Below are 9,093 nucleotides of genomic sequence, written 5' to 3'. Positions count from 1 at the left end.
ATGAATTCTGATTGTGACAAATATAATGGTTCCATTAAAGGTTTCGGTTCTTAGATGTTCTCTAGGAACTTGTAAGTTCTAATGTCGTGTAGTTAGCTTTTATATTACTGTTATATTAGAATAAATTGATTAGTTATCAACCACAAAGGGAAATAAATTATCTGTATTTTCTAAAGGGTTTTTTGAAATAATTAATTAAGCAAGTTATAAGCATGTAAAACATAAATATTTAAAAAATATCATAAGTCATAACTCACATAAAAATGAAAATATCACTGTCTATATTATAGTAATAAATTACAATTATTTTATATGTATATATTAATTAAAAGCTGCTACTACTAAGTAGGTACATTAAGTATTCATCTTTAAGCGTATGTAAAAATCATTACCATATTATTATAATACTATTTTTTATTACCATATCATTCTCATACTATTTTATTAATAATTATAAAATGATTCTCAATTTCTATAGGTATGATTACTATAATATTATAAGTATTATACCATATTCATCTGCACTATATTAAATATACTAACGTATTTTTCAAATTATTATAGATTTTGATAACACCATAGAATCTAAAATATAATCATCTATACTATATATCCATTTCTTATTTAAGAATTTGTATTTGTAATTTCTTCCTTAGTTAGGTTTAATACAGGTACATACATAAGATATACATTTATAACAATCTTTAGGTACTAAATACTAAATAGTAAACCATATAATAGTATAGACTACGTATATGAATCGTGTACCTATATAATGATTCAAATTTCAAGAGTCAAATTATAATATTATGTATGGACTCCAAGTAAATGTTTGTCTTTATTACAATTTCATATAATATTGTTAGCTATCAGATATACCACATAATATGCACAACCCTGCAATACTCTTAATATTGTTGGTGGTGGGGGTCACTTGACCATTCAAGTGAACACATTTGAATACTCAATGACTTTTTTCACACATTAACAATATTAATGACAATCCTACTAAACTGTAATAAAACGTACTTTGGAAATTCTTAGATTTCGTTTTTTTTTAATATACGAGAACGCAGCGGCACGACCGTCCAACGTTACTATAACGTGCTTATCAGTCAACTTCTCTTTCAACGTATCGCTCGGCGAAGGAGACACGTATATAGGTACCACTTATATATGCGTATACCATATACTCACAATATTGGACAATATTTTTATTTGTCATTTTATTATACAAATGTAATTTAAAAACTATACCTATTATTATATATTTTATACTTATACGCAGCTATTATGGGGTCCGTAAATAATGTGTCGGAGGTCCGGATGCAAGCCGTGGTCCGCCAGTTGATTGTTAGTGATGGGCAAACTAAGACCAAGACCAAGTCTGCCATAGTCTTGGTCTTGGTCTTGCTGCAAGACTCTTGCAATATAAAAAAAAAAAAATTATATCCCTATTTATGTAATGAGTTTGTATAATTTGTTAATTGTTTATTATCTCTAAGATATAACTATATATTAGTACAATATATATGGTCTTATCTAATATATATATACAAGGCTGGGCATTAACGAGTTAAAAATTTAATTTAAGTTAAAAAGTTTATTTTATTTAACTTTTTAACTTAACTAGTTACTTTTGGATTTTCATTAACTTGACTGTTAACTTACTAAATATCTTTTTTAATTAACGTGAAATCAACGAATTAATTGTTTGTTTTAAAAAGTACCTAAGTCAGAAGTAAGAAAAATTAATTTATTTTGTTTTTAATTTTATTATTATTTCACTATTTCAGTCTATTTCTTTTTCAAGTCAAAAAATATTTACCGTGATATCATTCTAATCTAACTTATATGGAAAGACTGTATATAGTACAGTATAAACACTATAGTCTATAATTTAGTTTTGGGTTGGAAACAAATTAAGTACGCTAGCGTTGTATAAACAAATAAACTTTTTTTAATTAATAGATAGTTAACAAAATGTGTGTATCCATTACCTATGTAAATACCTAAAAAATAATAGTACATTACATTAGTAAATTCAGCTGTCCTTACAAAATATGCAAAATAAAATTAACGAGACTAAAATAGTTAGCTCACCGAAAAACGTTGATATTATTTTAGTTGTAATTATATTGGTATAATACCGTAGTTTAAATCCGTGATGTTTGATGGTACGTGTATTATGTAGCGTGTGCTTATTGTATATACCTACCTTAAGACCTCTCGTCGTTATTGAAAATAATACATTTTGCGCCTATAATTTAAAAATAAAGACGCAAGTGATGGCTATTAGTAGCCAAATATTTTAAGGTATTTTACATAAATTAAATTTGTATATTAATCGTTACATTTTATAATTTTGTTCAAAATATTATAACAATATTTCAAAGGTATCCACAATATTCATAATAAACAAACATACAAAAAAAAGTGAGTAAGTGGATGTCACTCTGCGACAGTAGGTTACAGGTGGGTCATTGTATAATGGATTAATTAAATTTGAATTCAATGATATATATATATTCAATCATTGTATACGAAAAACGATTCTGAGTGGAGACGGTTTGTCAGTCTGGATATTTTATATTGTTATTATATTTTATTATAAGTTGAATAAATATTATTAATTACAACAAAATAACTAAAATTGTTATTTTTATTTGTTTTAGAAATTAATATCCCTTTTTAGCGATTTTTTGTAATTTGTCGTTGATTTTCCCCATGGTATTAAATAACTATTGAGAAAATCGAAAAATGACCTCTCTAAAGTACCATTTGATCCAATTTGCTAAAAGCTAAAATACGATATGTTGAAATCGAAGCACTCGTTCTGGTAGAAATTTTGTATACATGATAAAAAAAAAATAAACACCATTGTAAAACCAATAGATCCCTCGTTCCGCTCAGAATCTAAAATGTTTGTATAATGTATATAAGTAAATGTATGCCAGTATATTATCGGTATGTGATGTACCTATATAATGGCAGTTATAGGTAGTGTCCTTTTATTTTTTTCTTAAAAATAAAAACTTGAGAGTTGAATAATATTTAGCTACTTTATTTTTTTTACAAGGTGTTATATATAGAAACACATTAAAATTGCGTGACAATAAAATTGTATTTTCATTGTGAGTATAGTAGGTATATTAATATATTATAACCAAAAATTATGATTAGGTATATAGTACTACAGACTATGTGACTATGTAGTATGTATGTATATAGTACTATGTACATACCTACGATTTTTATTATATTATGCTAAAAATTTTTCTTTTTAGAACTAAGATTTTAAAATGTGATACAAGATTCCTTATAGGATAATCTACCTTTATCAAAAAAAAAATGTTTATAAGAAACTCAAATTAAATTTTTATGAGCGTTTGAAATTCATATTTTTACAATATTTGATATTTGCTCGATTTCTCATGAGACGATTTTCTTATTTTGTTGTAATTAAAATACGAATGACTGTAGAAACTTGAAAATTTCACTGAATGTTTATATTAGCATTTTATATGTACGATAACATTTTGAAAATAATTTGACTTTATTTGAGCTGTTTACGGACATTGTAAGTTTTCAATTTTTTTAGTTTTTTTTTCTATAAATATCAATAAAGTTTTATCTATTGGGCCAAAAAGTGTAAAAAATTAATACAAAGCTCCTGATACATTGTTACAATAGCACTTGAAAAGGTATTTAAAATACATAGGCACAAATTTTTTTTAATAAGCATTTGAAGTTAAAATGTTGACAAAATTTATCAAATTTAAAATTGAATAATTATTTTGTAGTTAAAAATTTATGAAATGTTCAACTTTTATATCTAAGGATTGAAAATTTAAAACAAGATTCCACGTAAATATTTAATTATGTTGCCAAAAATTCTAAGAAATACATAAGCACAGTTTATTTTTGTAGTAATTTTAATTTCAAATTTGGACGAAATTACATATTAAAAAACCTGGAATAACTATTTTAGTTATTTTGTTGTGATTGTATAATATTATTTGTGGGTACTTGAAACTTCTAAAGTATACTATTATATATTTATGATAGTACCACGGTTTGTTGTTGATGTATAACGCGTTACCCGATTGATATTGTGATATGATTAATTTGGAATTTATTATTAATACCTATTATAGGTCAATTTTTTTTTAATACCATAGATAAGTTTACCTATAATAGGTACCTATGTCTAATACATAGACTGACAAACCGTCTCCACTCAGAATCGTTTTTCTTATCCAGTGATATTATATAATTGAATTCAAATTTAATACTATCCATTATACAGTGACCCACTTGTAACCTACTGTACAGCAGAGCGACATACACTTACCCACCTTTTTTTCATTGCCAGTATCTACAGCCAAGGGCGTCATTTCAGTTTTTTTTCTGGGTGTGCAAACTTTTAGGCAGGCCAATTTTGACATTTCACCAGGCCATTAAAAAAAATATTTATTTATATATATATAAATGTAGGAAACCTATGCAAACCTATGTAAATATTCTTTCCTTCCCTTTTATAATTCTAATTGAAACTCATAACGACTAATGCAACTTTTAAATAGCTAGCAATTCAAAGAATTAAAAGCTTACAAGCAGTTAAAGCAACCAGCTAATGTCATTACTGTACATATACAAAAACTTAAAATATATATATTTTATATTACCTATATATGAAAACATGTATAAGTTAATTATGACGGCGCATTGGAGTATTAATGGCAGGCCAGTTGTTAACATTTTTTAAGTTAGTGGTGCCATTGCACACCCTGCCACCCCCCAAATGACGCCACTGTCTACAGCCACTCCAGAGGTATCTTTTTCAACCTTAAAAAGGTTGAAAAGTTATCTAAGATCAACCCTGAATGAAGTAATGTATTTTAAGAAATATTTTTATAAATTTAGACAAAAATATATTAGATTCTGAGCGGAGCGATGAAGTTATATTAGTGGTTTTACAATGGTGTTTATTTTTTTATTTTTTTTATCCTGTATACAAAATTTTTACCAGAAGGAGTGCTTTGATTTCAATATGTAGTACCTATCTTATCTTTTAGCAAATTGGATTAAGATGGTACTTTAAGCAGGTCATTTTTTGATTTTCTCAATAGTTATTTAATGTCACGGGAAAAACCACCTACAAATTACAAAAAACCTCTAAAAATGGGATTTTAATTTCTAACGCTTTGTTTATCATCATAGACAATAAACAAAATAGAGAATATAAACAAAAAATATATTTCAATATTAATTCAACTTACGGGCTATAATAAATAATAACAAATTATTAATAACAAACTTGTAACCTACTGTACAGTTGAGCGACAACCACTTACCTGCTTTTTTAAATTTGTTTTGTACATATTATTATTTAATACCAATTAAAAACTCGAAAATTATAAATCGTCTTATAAATATGGTATATTTATTTAATAAAGAGTAATTGGGTGGTGTGGGAGGCTTTGCCCCCCACGGCTCTGTTTTCTGAAAATTATCTGGACCATCCCCATAACAAATTCCTAAATACGCCACTGATTCAATGATATAATAGGTATCATTTTATACGAAAATCTATTTGCCAGCCTAGGTTATTTTATAATTTTATAATTTATATTGTCATTATTAATACGGTAGAATTAATTAAGTCGAATTAATTTTATTTGCATATATTTGCATATGATTATAATCATATTTGTATATAATAATATACTTAAGAAGTTTCAAGTAGGTACCAACGAATAATATTTTTAAATTAAAACAACATAATTAAAATCGTGATTCTTGGTTATTTAATATATAATTTTGTCCGAATTTGAACTTAAAATAATTATAAAAAACAATTTGCTTATATATTTTTTAGATTTGTTGGTTATGGAATTAAACATTCCTTTGTCAGAAACCAATTTTGCATAAAAGTCTCAGTTTTTCCTGATTTGTTAGGAAACTATTGGAAAATTTTTACTTTTGACCCCCCCCCCCCCAAGTATCAACTAGATTCACTTTCCTATCAGAAAATATATTGTTGAAGTAGATATATAGGATATATAGGTACGTGTTCGCATATCACGTTATTCGTTATTACTTATTTATTAACCTAGTATTGTATGCCAGTATTTTTAAAAATTAAGTTGTTATTTATTTATTTGTTTATCAGGTTTATCAGGTTTATATACCTACTTATTTTTTAGTTTTTTATTACCAAAATTGCAATATGTTTTATGATTTTTCAAAAATAATTTAAAAATGTTGCTACATAGTACATATATTTAAGCATATTTTGAGAATTTCGACTACATATTTCGATAATGTTTAGTGCAACAAGTCAACTCCTGAAACCTAAATTTATTTATATACGAAAACTGTAAAAACTTGGTTTTACTCTATACTTAAAACACCCCCATTTCATAATCCTGGCTACGCCACTGCTAGTATAAGTGGTTAATGCCCTACATCCAAGTTCTTAAACTATAGTCGTATAGTTTTAGACGGTTAAAATATCAGATGTCGTTGTAGTAGTTGTCTATTCATAATTGGACGGCCAATGGATTCACTTGGTGATCTAGCGTGCTCAAAATCATACCCTTCTATTTTCAGAAGATTCATTTTTCGAACAAACCAAAAAGTTTAATATTACTTATATTATGATATGAATATAGAAAAGTAATAAAAATAAAAGTTGTATACAAAATATGTAATATAAAAATAAAAAAACATATATATAATGATGTCATTAATTATTTAATCGATGGACGATGGTCATCGAGTATATTTTTGACGGGAACTACCGTGTAGGACGTTGGTACATGTATACGTATGTGTATATGTAACATGACAAAAATAAAAATTTTTATAAGTAGGACTTATATTTTTAATTATTTTCTATAAATATTAAACTTTTTGTGGTGGCCGAAAAGGGAATGGTACGATTTTTGTCGAAAATGGATATGCCCAATGAATTATGATCATTGTGAATAAATTTAATATTTATAGATAAATTCTACAATATAGAGCTGGCAGATTGGCTAATATACCGACTGGCATACCACTGTCCGCATCGGGATCTCAGACACATTTTTTACGGACCCTAATGGCTGCGTAATTATAAAATATAAATAATATAGTTTTTACATTACATTTTTATAATAAAATGACAAATAAAAATATTTTCCGATATTTTGAATATGGTATACATATATATTATACACGTGTCTCCTTCACCGAGGATTGCGTTGAAAGCCTATAGATGCAAAAAAGTAATTCCGAGAAGTTGACTGATAGGTACGTTAGTAACGTTAGACGATTGTGCCGCTGCGTTATCGTATGTAAAATAAAACGAAATCTAAGAATTTCCAAGGTACATTATGTTATAACTTAGTAGGAATGTTATTAATTTTTAATGTGTGAAAAAAGTCATTGGGTATTTAAATGTGTTTTGGATCGTGGGAGGTTTGGTAAGTTTCAAAACGGACCCCCGTATAGAAATTAGTTGGTGACTCCTGATATTGACTATATGGACTTACTTATTTACTTACGTACCTAACACTCAACTATCACATGAAAGTCGACATGCATATTTAAACCAAAATCTCTCAATTATAATTTATAAATTATATTAGGTACATTTGCTGTATTGTTAAAAAACACATTAAAAGCACATTATATCTATTTAAAATATTTTATTATTATATATATTTTTATAAAAATTAAAACCTCGAAATAAAATACCACGTTTCTTAATAATATTTTTACGATAATGTAAATTGCATAGTTTGAGTCTACATATTATATCAAACACTTATACAATAAATAAATATCTTAATATCAACAATTGCAACTACATATGTACATACTAATAAATAACGGTCGGACGGGGTCACGGGGATATAATTTGTTCTAAACTTATGTTTAGAAACCTAAAAAGATTTTTTTATATTTTGTCATTCACATATTTTTTTTTTAATATTTTAAGTTATACAGATATTACATTTCAAAATGTAAAGGTTGACAATAAAGGTGGTTTGAATAATTTTGGAACGAAGGGTGTTTGCGTGGGCTAACCTATGATTTTAACTTACCGGGAAGACAGTGATCGAAGTAAAGGGGCTGATTAGGTAACTACGTCAAAGTCTCTCGTATTTTATGTATAAGTACTTAATAGTTAATACGTATGAACCTTTGATTATAATATAGATACCTACTTATAAATTATAGTAGGTATTACTGTCCATCTAGTGTCTACTTATATATTTTAAATTAAATTTATATGTATTTTTTTTTAAATTATCTGCTTCACAATCATTCAGAGTAAAATTGAGGTTTTTATTTGTAAAAAAAGAAGCTTTTACCGCCATAAGAAACATTTTATAAATGGTATAAAAATCGTAAGTATTTGAAAAAAAATTCCCGAAATAATAATTTGAATAAATTTACAACAATACGAAAAAATGTGGATAAGCACGTTCGGTTAATAACTCTATATATAAATACTTAAAGTAATAGGTAAAATGTTTTTAACGGAGATACCACATAAATAATTACATTGTTGTTTTTTTATACAGGCACCTCTGATACCTATTATCAAATACGTAGGTATAATATAATATTACAAATTTAGCTCAGATATGACGTTAAACTACAGATACCTATACTAAATCTAATCTTTGGTTAGAATTACACAAAATAAAATTGTCCCACCAAATTCCTCAAGTTACTCTAATAGTGGGGTACCTATCAATGTATAATATAAAGCGTCGCACGACGTTGTGGATAGCTGACAGTTTCACTGAACATTTGTCAACACAGTAAACCAACAGCAAAACGGTACACACGCTGCTGCAAGATGATGGACAACAAACATTTTAAAACATTCCAAGTCTTTTTCACTTTTGGAACATTGATTTAATCTGAATATGTTCCATGGTCTTGGACTACCGCTTGTGACAGGTAAACTAGGTCTTAAATTATATTTTTGTTATATTTTAATTCCGTTAATTGCGTTCATTTGGTACAAATGGCAATTCACATATCGATGGTAGAGGACAAATAATTTTTTGTTTTTATCTTTTTCTTTGG

Source organism: Acyrthosiphon pisum, chromosome X (genome assembly GCF_005508785.2).
Source record: "Acyrthosiphon pisum isolate AL4f chromosome X, pea_aphid_22Mar2018_4r6ur, whole genome shotgun sequence".
NCBI lineage: Eukaryota > Metazoa > Arthropoda > Insecta > Hemiptera > Aphididae > Acyrthosiphon > Acyrthosiphon pisum.
The sequence above is the reverse complement of the archived record's forward strand: the minus strand, read 5'-3'. Positions refer to the sequence as shown.